This window comes from Hypanus sabinus, chromosome 4 (assembly GCF_030144855.1).
Source record: "Hypanus sabinus isolate sHypSab1 chromosome 4, sHypSab1.hap1, whole genome shotgun sequence".
Classification (NCBI taxonomy): domain Eukaryota; kingdom Metazoa; phylum Chordata; class Chondrichthyes; order Myliobatiformes; family Dasyatidae; genus Hypanus; species Hypanus sabinus.
The window spans coordinates 16,273,767-16,289,088 of NC_082709.1; the positions used below are offsets into that span (position 1 = coordinate 16,273,767).

The 15,322-nt window shown below is 42.2% G+C and overlaps 1 protein-coding gene across 1 annotated transcript in view; it reads left to right on the top strand.

Moving 5' to 3' along the window:
- ly75 (lymphocyte antigen 75) overlaps window positions 1-15,322 on the top strand; it is a 157,754-nt gene that overhangs the window by 13,520 nt on the left and 128,912 nt on the right. The window lies entirely within an intron of this gene.

Below are 15,322 nucleotides of genomic sequence, written 5' to 3' on the forward strand. Positions count from 1 at the left end.
TTCAAATAGATAACAATCAAGAAGAGCAGGGTGAGCTGCCTCAATGACTATCACCCAGTTGCACTCACATCTACTGTGACAAAGTCCTTTGAGAGGTTGGTCATGGCCAGTATTAACCCCTGCCTAAGCAAGGACCTGGACCAGCTGAAGTTTGCCTTTCGTCACAATAGGTCTACAGTGAATGCAATCTCACTGGCTCTCAACTCTGCCTTGGACAATTGTAATACCTACATCAAGTTGCTACTTATTGATTACAGCTCAGTGTGCAACACAATCATACCCTCATTTTTAATCTAGAAACTCCAATACCAGGACTTCTGTACCTCACTCTGCATCTTCCTCATTGGGTGACCACAGTCTTGCTGATTGGAAATAGCATCTCTTCACTGGCAATCCGCACTGGCACACCTCAGGGATGTGTGCTTAGCCCTCTGCTCTACTCTCTACATCCATGACTGTGGCTAGGCACAGCTCAAATGCCATCTGTAAATTTGCTTTTGACTTAACTGTTGTTGGCAGAGTTTCAGATGGTGATGAAGAGATGTACAGGAGTGTGATAGATCAGCTGGTTGAGTGGTGTTGCAACAACAACCTTGCACTCAATGTCAGTAAGGCCAAGAGATTGTGGACTTCAGGAAGGGGAGGTCGAGGGAACACACACCATCAAGGATCAGCAGTGGAAAGAAAGGGTGAGCAGATTCACGTTCCTGGATGTCAACTTTTTAAAGATCTATCAAGGCCTAATATATTGATGCAATTATAAAGAAGGATCCAAAAAGCTGTACTTGGAGTTTGTGGGGATTTGGTACGCCACCAATGATGCACACAATTTTCTACAGATGTACCGTGGAGAGCATTCTAAGTGGGTGCAACACCATCTGGTATGGAAAGGCCACTGGACAACGTTGGAAAAACCACAGGAAGTTGTAAACTCGGCCAGCTCCGTCATGGGCATTGGCCTGACCCGGCATCAAGGACATATTCAGAAGGCAACGCCTCAAAGAGGTGGCACACTTGTGGCTAAATACTGAATTGTGAGTTAACTCTTTTCTCCTCCATTTCTCCCACCCCCACCACCACTGGTCTGACAAATGTGCCACAACCTTTCTATTTCAATTTGTTTTTCCCTTTTCCCACACCCCCCCCCCACATCTTTGCTGTGACACAGTCCTCTATGACTGCTGATTTTTAATATAATTATTACTTTTAAGCTTTGATCGGCATCAGGTTTTACTCTCACCAGCACATGTTGTGAAATTTGTTGACTTTCTGGCAGTAGTACAGTGCAATACATAATAGAGGGAAAAAAACTTGACTTCCTCTCTGCCTGTGCACCTGCACAACCTGCATGTTGCCGTTCAGTGACTTGTCCCTTTGAAAATCAACATAAACTGTCATCTCACCCTGCTTTTCAAAGAATAGATTCTCTGCACCAAAAAGAATAACCTTGTATTGCTGCAACTGCCATGTTATAACCTCTTTACATCCTCCTTTACATCATTTTTTAAGAAAGGAGGGAGGGAGAAACCAGAGAACTATCGTCCTGTCAGCCTAACATCAGTAGTGGGGAAGATGCTAGAATCCATTATTAAAGATGAAATAGTGGCATATCTAGATAGCAGTGATAGGATTGGGCCGAGCCAGCATGGATTTACCAAGGGCAAATCATGCTTGACTAATCTATTGGAGTTTTTCGAGGATGTAACCAGGAAGTTAGACAAGGGAGATCCAGTGGATGTAGTGTACCTCGATTTTCAGAAGTCATTTGATAAGGTCCCACATAGGAGATTGGTGGGTAAAATCAAAGCTCATGGCATTGGGGGGAAGATATTGACATGGATAGAAAACTGGTTGGCAGATAGAAAGCAAAGGGTAACGGTGAATGGGTGTTTCTCGGAATGGCAGGTGGTGACTTGTGGGGTGCCACAGGGCTCGGTATCTGGACCACAGCTGTTTACAACGATACTAAGCTGGGTGGCAGTGTGACATGTGATGAGGATGTTAGGAGAATTCAGGGTGACTCGGATAGGCTGAATGGGTGGGCAGATACTTGGCAGATGACGTTTAATGTGAATAAGTGTGAGGTTATCCACTTTGGGAGGAAGAACAGGAAGGCAGATTATCTGAATGATGTAGAGTTAGGTAAGGGAGAAATACAAAGAAATCTAGGAGTCCTTGTTCATCAGTCACTGAAGGTGAATGAGCAAGTGCGGCAGGCAGTGAAGAAGGCTAATGGAATGTTGGCCTTTATTACAAAGGGAATTGAGTACAAGAGCAAGGAAATCCTTTTGCATTTGTACAGGGCCCTGGTGAGACCACACCTGGAGTATTGTGTACAGTTTTGGTCTCCAGGGTTAAGGAAGGACATCCTGGCTGTAGAGGAAGTGCAGCGTAGATTCAGAAGGTTAATTCCTGGGATGTCCGGACTGTCTTACGCAGAGAGGTTAGAGAGACTGGGCTTGTACACGCTGGAATTAAGGAGATTGAGAGGGGATCTGATTGCAACATATAAGATTATTAAGGGATTGGACAAGATAGAGGCAGGAAATATGTTCCAGATACTGGGAGAGTCCAGTACCAGAGGGCATGGTTTGAGAATAAGGGGTAGGTCATTTAGGACAGAGTTAAGGAAAAACTTCTTCTCCCGGAGAGTTGTGGGGATCTGGAATGCACTGCCTTGGAAGGCAGTGGAGGCCAATTCTTTGGATGCTTTCAAGAAAGAGCTAGATAGGTATCTTATGGATAGGGGAATCAAAGGATACGGGGACAAGGCAGGAACCGGGTATTGATAGTAGGTGATCAGCCATGATCTCAGAATGGCGGTGCAAGCTCGAAGGGCCGAACGGTCTACTTCTGCACCTATTGTCTATTGTCTCCTCAACATGTGCAATCCTATTTGGTTTCATATCACCAGAAAACTTGAAATATGAACTTGGCCCTCCAGTCAAATGACTGATAGCTATGCACAATTGTTGGGACTCAAGCACTAACATCAATTGTACCCACTAGTCACAGTCTATCAACTTGAGAGAGACCTGTTTATCTCACTCGTAGCTTTTTGTCTACCAGTCATTTCTAAATCCTTGTCAATGTTACCCTCAAATTGTTATGCTGAATCCTTACTGACCAAACTTTTCTGTGGGATCTTGTGTTAACTAAACTTGTCAGCCTCTGAAACTATGTCCACTGGTTTTCGCACCGCTGTTCCCACATGTCCCCATTATGTCATTTAATAGAGACTCCAGTATTTTTCCTGCTTCTGATGTTAGGCTGTAGGTCAATTTTTCCCTGTTTTTGCTTCCACTTTCCACAGGCACAATTCCAGAAACTGTGTTTTTGGAAAATGGGAAATAGAAAATTCACTTTCTCTAACAGATATAGACAACTAAGTCCTTGGAATTTATTAGTTTTTATCACACTAACTCCTCTCACACTACTTTTTTAGTGTGCTTATTCCCTTCAGTTTCTTGTTTCTGTCATGTCTCTGGCAGGTTTTATGTGTCTTCTTTGAAGACTGATACAAAGTAGCTAGTTAATTCCTTTTGTCTATCATAAATATTTCTTTATTTACTTACATGGGACCCACGTTCGATGCTTACTTTCAATTTGAATTACACACTCAAACTTCTTCAGTCCATTTTTGTTTCTTGCTACTTTACACTTCTATCTCTCTTTTGTTCTTTCCAGATTTTTATCTCCCTTGTTTGCTAAGGTCCAAACTTGGGGATTGGTGATTACTATTGAGGGAATGATATGTTTTATTTGACTCTTGCTCTCCCCCACAGATGCTGCTTGACTGTGTCCACTTTCTGGTTTTGATCCTTTGACTGGTTTGCTAATCTCTTTGGAAAAAATAATTAGGGTGCATTTAGTATCAAAGTTCAAAGTAAGTTTATTATCAAGTACATATATGTCACCATATACAACATTGAGATTAATTTTCTTGCAGGCATACTCAGTAAATCCAATAACCTCAATAGAATCAATGAAAGTTGAACTAACAGGGCAGATAACCAGCGTGCAAAAAACATCAAACTGTGCAGATAGAAAAAGGGAAAAAAGAAATAAAATAATAAACATGTAATAAATATCAAACATGAGCTGGAGAGCCCTTGAAAGTGAGCCCACATGTTGTGGGAACAGTTCAGTGATGCGTGAGTGACGTTTACCCCCTTGGGTTCAAGAGCCTGATGGTTGTGGGGTAAAAACTGATGTCAACAGTGAGAAAGAGAGCATGTCCTGCATGTTGGGCATCCCTGATAATGGATACTGCTTTCTTGCGGCAGCGTTTCACGTAGATGTGCTCAGTGGTGGGGAGGGCTTAACCTATGATGGATTGTGTCATCGATGTGAAACGTGATCATTGCAAGTGCAATGTTCTGCTAGCATTGATTTCTCCAGGTAACCCAAACAGATGCACCTCCTACGCTCCTTGATGTAGATTTCCACTGTGCACCCATCTGGCCAATAGACACTGCTCTGTATTCACAGGGCAGGGGTCCTGAGTCCTAGGTCATCTTTGACCCACATAAGCTGGGAATTGAGCTTCCTATCACAAATGAGAGAAAATCTGCAGGCGCTGGAAATCCAATCAACGCACACAAAATGCTGGAGGAACGTAACAGGTCAGACAGCATCTGCTATCTGAGTCCTGAGGAAGGGTTTTGGCCCAAAACGTCAACTGTACTCCTTTGCATCGATGCTGCCTGGCCTGTTAAGCTCCTTCAGAATTTTTTGTGTTGCATTGATTACAGTTTCCTTATGGGTTTGTGGATTGCCTGGAGAAATCGTCAATAGCAAAGCATTGCATAGGCAATGACCAGGATTGACTTTGACACAGGACTACTGCGCTGTACCAGTGGTTTTTGGGACCACCTGGTGAAGGAAGCCAGTGAAATAAGACTGGAGAATTAGAACTTCAACAAAGATAAAGGTCTTGCTCTAAGGAAGAACAGGAATGTGATCTTTTTAAAACAACGTGGGACAGTGGAAACCTGATTGGTTGAAGACTAGCCAATCAGGAAGGACAGATAATGGGGGTATATATACCACTGAATTAGACATGCCTAAGCATCATACCTGATGAAGATAGTGGAGTTTGTCATCAAATCATCAGTTAAAATTGACACCTGCCCCCAGTTGTATGGCATTGGTAGCCACATGGACCATGACCTCAGACTGTTCACTTTAGAACGCCGAGCACTGGATTCGAGATGCCATGGGCTCCGGCATTAGGAGGCAGCATGCTATTGGGGAATCTCATTCTTGTCCATAGAGCCTTCTTTCTGTTCCCTGAACTAACTCGGGCTTCTGATCTCTCCAGTTGAGCACTGTTCAAAGCTCCAAACAGCCACTAGACAAACTACGTCTTCTCAGGCTTCCAATCTCTCCAATTAGGGGCTGCTCAAAGCTGCTAGGTGAAGTTATCCTTTTTTGGTTCAGGACCTTGATGTTTGAGGAAAAATAACTGTTCCTGAACCTGGTGGTTGTGGGTCCTGAGGCTCCTGTAATTTCTTCCTGATGAGAAGAGAGCATGACTTGGGTGATGGTGGGGGTCCCTGATGATGGATGCTGCTTTCCTGCAACAACACTCCGTGTAGATGTGCTCAATGGTGGGGAGAGCTTTACCCATGATGGACTGTGCTTTTCATAAATCTTTTAATGTTAGTTTATTGAAAGTCTTGTTCAATTTTATTGGGCAAGGTGAAAGGGCAAGGGACAACAACAGGAATACTTTTGACAGAGAAATGTAAGTTTCTGAACTCTTCTGTTCTGGGGAATTTTACAAAATTATTTTCTAAACAGTGTTTACAATGAGTGCTGTTGTGCAGAAATCTCACATCCATCTGAGGAAAATCCCCAAAGGTTACGTCACCTGGAAAGGCCAGAAATGGGCCTTGAAGTAGTTGACTGGTTGTTTAAATTATTTACTTTTAGCAAGAGTGTAATGTAGAAATACTAACAAGTTTAAACCAGATCCCAATCATGCCTTTTACAACTTTGTTGGCACTGAATGAATAGAAAAAGAACAACAATTAATAAGGAGAGAAGTTGGGATTAATGAGGGCATTGCGTTTGTAATAAGCAACAGAGAGAAGCCTCTTTTGGCATTAGAGAACCAGAGGAACAAAATGTTGTATGCCTTTGAACAGAAAATACTATAAAAGGTAGTGGATTCAGCCCAGTACATCCAGGGTAACCCCCAACCACTGAGCACATCTACATGAAACACTGTCATGGGATATCAGTTTAAAGACTCTATATCTTGTTATTTCATGGTCTCATTATTTATTGCTATTTATTTATTTTTGCATTTGCACCATTTGTTGTCTTCTGTGCTCTACCTGCTCTTTCATTGATCCTGTTTATAGTTACCATTCTATAGATTTACTGAGTATGCCCGCAGGAAAATGGATCTCAGGGTTGTATGTGGTGACATACATGTACTCTGATAATAATTTTACTCTGAACGTTCCTGAATGTTCCAAAAAGGCCAACTTTGAGGGCTCTCCTCATTAACTGGGGCCTGCTTTTGTGTTCTTTCTCCCCTAAACTAAAGTGAAGTTGTTATCGATGCCTCTGATCCACAGACCTTGATGTCTCAATGGTGAATTATCTCCTTGAGCCCACATGCATCAAATAATTAGTCAGTTACCCTATTATCCCACAGGTATTCGATTTTTTTTTTCTCTCCGTAAATGACCGGTTTGCTATGACTACCTCATGTTTTGCATTTGTAAATTTCCTCATTCAATCTGTTTTACCAGCTTTGGAGTTTGATTCAGGTTTCAGAACACGTTTAGCTCCATCTATTCCACTGCTGTCAACACTGTTGTTTGTGTGTGTTGTTTCATTTGTCTCAGATGAAAATGGAATACCATGAGAATCAGGTTTAATATCACCAGCAATGTTGTGAAATGTGTTGTGTTCGCAGCAATAATACAATACATATTAGAAAATACATGAATTACAGTAAGTATATATAATAAATAGCTAAATAATTTGTGCAAAAATAAAAATAAATGAAGTATTCATGGGTTCATAGTCAATCCAGAAATCAGATAGCCAAGGGGAAGAAGCCATTTTTGAATCGTTGAGTGTATGCCTTCAGGCTCCTGTATCTCCTCCCTGATGTTTGCAATGAACCCAAGGCATGACCTGGGTGATGTCTTGTGAGAAGCGGCTAAAACTAATAAAGCTAAGGAAATGAAAATATGCAGTACTCGTGCAGACACGCATAACAAATTAGGCAAAGGACAGAGTTACAAAAATAAAGTTTGAGTGGAAAATAAACGCTGTAAACTTTTAGAAGTGAACATTGCACATCTGGATAGATTTACTGCCAAAGTACCTGACAAATTGTACTTCAAATGTGTGCATGGATGCATGATTCTGATGCTAACTTTCATCGGGCCTTATCAGAATGACCTTCTGTTTTTTCTGCTTGGTGTTCATTTTAGCGACTCAAACACCTTGCAGACGCCTTTTGATGCTCATTTAATCTCTTTCACACATCTGTGCTATTTGTTGTAAACATAGTTCTTCCACTCCTGAATACAGGAATTATTTTTCTGGATTTCCACATTGGTTTGTGTCTGTCTTGTTTGGAGTCATTGGCTTCCATCTCAAAATGCTGGATTTTAACATTCATTGAACAATCTTTAGATTGTTTAGATTGGGAGATTTCAACATGCAGGTGAACTGGGAGAATCAGGTAGGTGCTGGACCCCAGGATAGGGAGTTTGTGGAGTGTCTAAGGGATGTATTTTTGGAACAGCTTGTGCTTGAGCCAACCAGGAACGAGGCTATTTTGGACTTGGTGATGTGTAATGAACAGGAATTGATAAGTGATCTTGAAGTAAAGGAGCCATTAGGAAGTAGTGATCATAACATGATAAGTTTTTATCTACAATTTGAGAGGGATAAGGGCAGATCAGAGGTGTCAGTGTTGCAATTAAATAAAGGAGACTACGGAGCCATGAGGAAAGAGCTGGCCAAAGTTAAATGGGCGGATGCCCTGGCAGGAAAGACAGTGGATCAGCAGTGGCAGATATTCTTGGGCATAATACAAAAGATGCAAAAGCAGTTCATTCCAATGAGAAGGAAGGATTCAAAGAGGGGGAAGGGGCCACAGTGGTTGACAAAGGAAGTCAGAGATTGTATAGCATTAAAGAAAAAGAAGTATGACAGGGCTAAGATGAGTGGGAATACAGATGATTGGGAAAGTTTTAAAGAACAGCAGATCTTAACTAAAAAAGCAATACAGAGAGAAAAAATCAGGTATGAGCTCAGTCTAGCCAGGAATATAAAAGGGGATAGCAAAAGCTTTTTTAGCTATGTGAAGAGAAAGAAGATAGTTAAGAACAATGTTGGCCCCTTGAAGAATGAATTGGGAAAAATTGTTATGGGAAACAGGGAAATGGCAACAGAATTTAATGCGTACTTTAGATCTGTCTTCACCAGGGAGGACACAAGCAATCTCCCAGATGTATGGATGAGCCAGGGTCATAAGATATCAGAGGAATTGAGACAGATTGACATTAGGAAAGAAACTGTGATGAGTAGACTGGTAGGACTGAAGGCTAATAAATCCCCGGGTCCAGATGGTCTGCATCCGAGGGTTCTAAAAGAGGTGGCTCAGGAAATTGCAGATGCATTGGTAATCATTTTCCAATGTTCCTTAGATTCAGGATCAGTTCCTGAAGACTGGCGAGTGGCTAATGTTGTCCCACTTTTCAAGAAGGGAGGGAAGGAGAAAACGGAGAACTATCGCCCTGTTAGCCTCACGTCAGTCGTGGGGAAGATGCTTGAGTCCATTATTAAGGACGAAATAGTGGCACATCTAGATGGCAGAAATAGGATTAGGCGGAGCCAGCATGGATTTACCAAGGGCAAATCATGCTTGACTAATCTGTTGGAGTTTTTTGAGGGTGTAACAAGGATGTTAGACGAGGGTATGCCAGTGGATGTTGTGTACCTAGATTTTCGGAAGGCATTCGATAAGGTGCCACATAGGAGATTGGTGAGTAAAATCAGAGCTCATGGCATTGGGGGCAGGGTTTCAACATGGATAGAAAACTGGTTGGCAGATAGAAAGCAAAGGGTAGCAGTGAATGGGTGTTTCTCAGACTGTCTGGAGGTGACTAGTGGGGTACCACAGGGCTCTGTATTGGGACCACAGCTCTTTATGATTTATGTCAATGATTTAGATGAGGGCATTGAAAAGTATATCAGCAAGTTTGCTGACGATACTAAACTGGGTGGCAGTGTGACATGCGAAGAGGACGTTAGGAGAATACAGGGAGACTTGGATAGGCTGAGTGAGTGGGCAGATACTTGGCAGATGTCATTCAATGTGAATAAATGTGAAGTTATCAACTTTGGAAGCTGGAACAAGAGGGCAGAGTATTGTCTGAACGGTGTCGAGTTAGGTAAGGGAGAAATGCAAAGAGACCTAGGAGTCCTAGTTCACCAGTCAATGAAGGTGAATGAGCAAGTGCAACAGGCAGTGAAGAGGGCAAATGGAATGTTGGCCTTTGTTACAAGGGGAATTGAATACAAGAGCAAGGATGTTCTTTTGCATTTGTACAGGGCCCTGGTGAGACCACACCTGGAATATTGTGTACAGTTTTGGTCTCCAGGTTTAAGGAAGGACATTCTGGCAATTGAGGAAGTGCAGCGTAGATTCACTAGGTTGATTCCTGGGATGGCAGGGCTGTCTTACGCAGAGAGATTGGAGAGATTGGGCTTGTACACGCTGGAATTGAGGAGATTGAGAGGGGATCTGATCGAAACGTTTAAGATAATTAAAGGATTTGATAGGATTGAGGCAGGAAATATGTTCCAGATGTTGGGAGAGTCCAGTACCAGAGGGCATGGATTGAGAATAAGAGGTCAGTTATTTAAAACAGAGTTGAGGAAGAGCTTCTTCTCCCAGAGAGTTGTGGAGGTGTGGAATGCACTGCCTCGGAAGACGGTGGAGGCCAATTCTCTGGATGCTTTCAAGAAGGAGCTGGATAGATATCTGATGGATAGGGGAATCAAGGGATATGGGGACAAGGCAGGGACTGGGTATTGATAGTGAATGATCAGCCATGATCTCAGAATGGCGGTGCAGACTCGAGGGGCCGAATGGTCTACTTCTGCACCTATTGTCTATTGTCTATTGACAAATAAAGCAAGTTTTCATGGTCTTAGAAAGTAAAGTTAAAACATAAAAGACATTAATGTTGCATTAGAGTTAGTTATTCGCATGATTCCAAAGGGATGTGGGATGAAACTGGAACACACAGAGGATGCCTGTGCAGTCACAAGGAGAGCATGCAAACTGCACGCAGAGCAGCTCAAGTTATGACTGATGCTGAGTTGCTTTAGCAGTGAGGAACATCTCTACTAACTGTACCACTATTAGCTTATCGTGTTAATATCCACACCATCTTCTCAGTATCTACACTTTCACGTTCCATGAAACTCCCAACAGAAGAATCACTGGCATATGTTGTGAAATTTTTTGCTTTTGTGGCAGCAGTACAATTCAATATATAATAATAAAAACTGTGAATTTTAGTAAGTACAAACCCTGCCAGCATTGATGTGCATCTGTTTCCAACTCCAAGCTTGTGCAGTGTTGCAATTTAATCCCTAACCTGTCCACACCGATTTGTGCTCTCGCAGTGAAATTCTGTAGAGCAATGATCAGGAATAGGAAAGTCAGCCAATTAATTCTGTCTAATCGAGAGGTACAGAGGCTTTTTCCAGTGATGGTCAGACAAAGCTTTTTAGGTCTTTTATTTTTTTTTAAAGATATTTCTTTGAAATACATTTCTTGTTCAAAAATGTATATTAAAGATTTCAATAGAAATGGACGTGGAGAAGATGTTTCCTATAGTGGGGGAGTCCAAAATCAGAGGACACAGCCTAAATATAAAGGGATGTCCTTTTAGGAGGAATTTTAGCCAGAGTGATGAAACTGAGGAATTCATTGTGGAAGCCAGGTCATTGGGTATATTTAAGGCAGAGGTTAATAGATTCTTGATTGGTCAGGGCATGAAGGGATATGGGGAGAAGGCAGGAGATTGGGGCTGAGAGGGAAAATGGATCAGCCATGATGAAATAACGGAGCCTACGATGGGAAAATGGCTTAATTCTGTTTCTTTATCTTCTGGTTTTACTGAAAAGACACAGGTTTGAATGTTGGTTTATTCAATCATGCTTTGGATTAAATTTATTTTGACCTCCTCATGATGCCACATTATGACATAAGTCCCAACTGCTGCATAAAGCCTCCTCATTTTGGATGGGGAGCTTGCCTGTCAGTGAGCCAATTAATCCACACCAGTTAGTGTAAATATTTCTATATGCCCACAGTGGCACAGAGCTGTCATCAGGAAGTGCAGTTCAAGAGCAATTTTGTTTCAGTCTCTGTAGTTTTCATATATTCTGTTTGATCTGCTGTCAACAATATGCTTACCACCAGAACCACACTGCAACAGATGCCATACCATCTGCATGCACCTGGCTCTGATACACCTAGAAAGCAAGGACTCTTGTATCAGAATGTTGTTTCTGGATTTCAGTTCAGCATTCAACACTAATGTCCCACAGACCATGGTGAGCAAATTCCTACACCTTGGTCTAAATACACCACCATGCAACAAGGTGTTGGTCTTCCTAACCAACAGACCTCAGATAGTTGTAAGCCTAAATTCGCCAGACCAAAATAACCACACCACAAACAGCTCTTCACTTTATCCTTTCACGGGTTTATTTGTTCGAATTCAGCCAGTGAGAAGCTCGGAGCCAAGCATCAAAGAGACAAGATACTTCTTTCTCTCTCTTTCTGGCGGCTCGTGACGAGCTTCTGTCTAACATGCAGAAACGTTACAATTTATGGAACCAGCGAAACGAAGAGCACTTTAGAGAAACTGGTATTCTTACCAAGGTCTGTTGGAGCAAAACTTAATTACTTAGATGAGAGAGTCCATTAAATCAAAGTTTTAATTACAAATGAATGTTCTGTTCAATTCTTATCAGTTATTCCCTTTCATTATAAAAAGGAGGGAACTTAGTTCAGTGGTGTGAAACCATAAGGCATGGTGTGTGTGACCTGTGTGAACCCAGCCCCCATACTGTTCCCAAAGGGACAGCTGTGAGTTCTTAATCTAAACAAGCTGAAGGCAGATTTCTCAGCGAGGGACAAACTCTGCACACTACCCAGAACAGAGCACATAAAAGCTGGCACTTAACTTTAACCTGTTATTTACAAGAATCCGAGAACCATTTCTTACATCCCCCAATTTCCTTAAAACTTCATCATAGTCAGCATGCATACCTTCTGCTCCCTCCTCATCATCATCAGCACAGGTGCTCTCCAGGGCTGTGTGCTCTTCATTCTCCTTCACGTGACTGCATGTCCAAACACTTGAGTAATCACTTTGTCAAGTTCGCCAATGACACGACAGTGGTGGGTCTCATCACCAACAACAGTGAGAGGTGGTGGAAGAGATTGAGGCCTGGCAAATGATCTCTTCCTCAGTGTCAACAAGACATTGGCGGCACAGCAGTGGAAACTGCAAGCAGCTTTAAAAAGCTGCACAATATCTTATGGTCCCAGAACGCTTCCTACACCATCAGGAAAGCTCACCAATGCCTCTACTCTCTGTGAAGGCTGTAGAGAGCTGGACTATGCACATCTATACACGTCCTTGGCCATAGAGAGCATCTAACAAACTGCATTGCCGCATAGTACAGAAACTGCACTGTGGCGGTCAGCAAGTCTCTACAATGGGTTGTTAAACTGCCCAGTGCATCACTGGTACCAGCCTACCCACCATCAAGGATATGGGGACAGAAAGGTGTGGGGTAAAGACCAATAACATCATGAAGGATCCCACCCACCTTGCTCAGGGCTGTTTCTCCTCCTCCATCAGAGAGGAGGTTACGTAGCATCCATGCCAGTACCACCATACTCTAAAACAGTTGCCTTCCTTAAGCAGCAAGGCTGATCGACACCTCTGACAACTAACCCATAGCTCCACACTAATTTATCATTTCCTGTCAGTCACCTTGAGAAAAGACACTTCAGTGCCTAGTGTCACTTTATTAACGTACAATCAATCTGTGTCTACAAGCTATCTTATATCTATTGTCCTGTTGAAAGGCCTCTGCCAGAAATGTTGACCGTTTATTCCCATCCATAGATGCTGCCTGACCTGCTGAGCTCCTCCAGCACATTGTATGCATTGCTCCAGATATCCAGCATCTTCAGTACCTCTTATATTTTATATTTCTTGTGTGTTTTTTTTTAAATTATTGTGCTCTTGTATATTATTGTGGATTTTTTTGGTGCTGCATCGGATCTGGAGTAACATTTGTTTCATTCTCCCTTACACTTGTGTGCTGGAAATAACATTAAACAACCTTGAATCTTTTTAACGCCGTATTGTGTGTGTTTATCTTTTTAAATTCTTTGTATATATGGAAGTTATTTATGATTTTTACAGTTCATTACAACTATCATTGAAACAGGCTTGGATGTCCTTGAGGTGACAATCACCATTTTGTATTTGTAAAATAAATACAATCAATGTATTTGTAAAATAAATCCAGTACAGTGCAAAAGTTTTTGGGCACATATATACAGCTCGGGTGACTAAGTCTTTTGCATAGTACTGTGTTTGTCGATGTGAAGCAGAGAGTGAGTTTGTAAATCTGGCAGGAGAAAGCAATGTTGGGACTGGTGAGAGTGGGGTGCTGCCAAAAGTGTGTGGGAAAGGTGGTGATGGAGTGCCGGGGGAGGTTGCGTGGCATGGGTGCAGACACACCCAGCCCTGAGACACCAGGCAAAGTCATTTGAGTCCAATTAATTGGTTTATTGATCATTGCAGAATGTCTCAACTCTCCCTGCTGCCTTCCCACTGTCATTCTACAACAGAGGCCCATATCAGAATCAGATTTACAGTGGTGTGCAAAAGTTTGGGCATCCCAAGAGATTTGAGCTCTCAGATAACTTTTACCAAGGTCTCAGACCTTAATTAGCTTGTTAGGGCTATGGCTTGTTCACAGTCATCGTTAGGAATGGCCCGTGATGCAAATTTCAAAGCTTTATAAATACCCTGACTCCTCAAACCTTGTCCCAACAATCAGCAGCCATGGGCTCCTCTAAGCAGCTGTCTAGCACTCTGAAAATTAAAATAAATGATCCCCACAGAGCAGGAGAAGGCTATAAGAAGATAGCAAAGCATTTTCAGGTAGCCGTTTCCTCAGTTCGTAATGTAATTAAGAAATGGCAGTTAATAGGAACAGTGGAGGTCAAGTTGAGGTCTGGAAGACCAAGTAAACTTTCTGAGAGAACTGCTCGTAGGATTGCTAGAAAGGCAAATCAAAACCCCCATTTGACTGCAAAGGACATTCAGGAAGATTTAGCAGACTCTGGAGTGGTGGTGCACTGTTCTACTGTGCAGCGACACCTGCACAAATGTGACCTTCATGGAAGAGTCATCAGAAGAAAACCTTTCCTGCATCCTCACCACAAGATTCAGTGTCAGAAGTTTGCAAAGGAACATCTAAACAAGCCTGATGCATTTTTGAAACCTGTGGACTGATGAAGTTAAAATAGAACCTTTTGGCCACAATGAGCAAAGGTATGTTTGGAGAAAAAAGGGTGCAGAATTTCATGAAAAGAACACCTCTCCACCTGTTAAGCACGGGGGGGTGGATCGATCATTCTTTGGGCTTGTGTTGCAGCCGGTGGCACGGGGAACATTTCACTGGTAGAGGGAAGAATGAATTCAATTAAATACCAGCAAATTCTGGAAGCAAACATCACACCATCTGTTTTAAAAAAAAGCTGAAGATGAAAAGAGGATGCCTTCTACAACAGGATGATACTAAACACATCTCAAAATCCACAATGGACTACCTCAAGATGCTCAAGCTGAGGGTTTTGCCATGGCCCTCACAGTCCCCCGACCTAAACATCATCGAAAATCTGTGGATAGACCTCAAAAGAGCAGTGCATGCAAGACATCCCAAGAATCTCACAGAATTAGAAACCTTTCGCAAGAAAGAATGGGCGAAAATCCCCCAAACAAGAATTGAAAGACTCTTAGCTGGCAACAGAAAGCGTTTACAACCTGTGATTCTTGCCAAAGGGGCTTTTACTAAGTACTGACCATGCAGGGTCACAAACTTTTGCCCCGGGCTCTTTTCCTTTTTTGTTATTTTGAAACTGTAAAAGATGGAAATGAAACAGTAATCTTGCTTAAAATATTAAAGAAATGTGTCTTTAACTTTATGCCTTTTGGAAATCAGGTCATCTTTT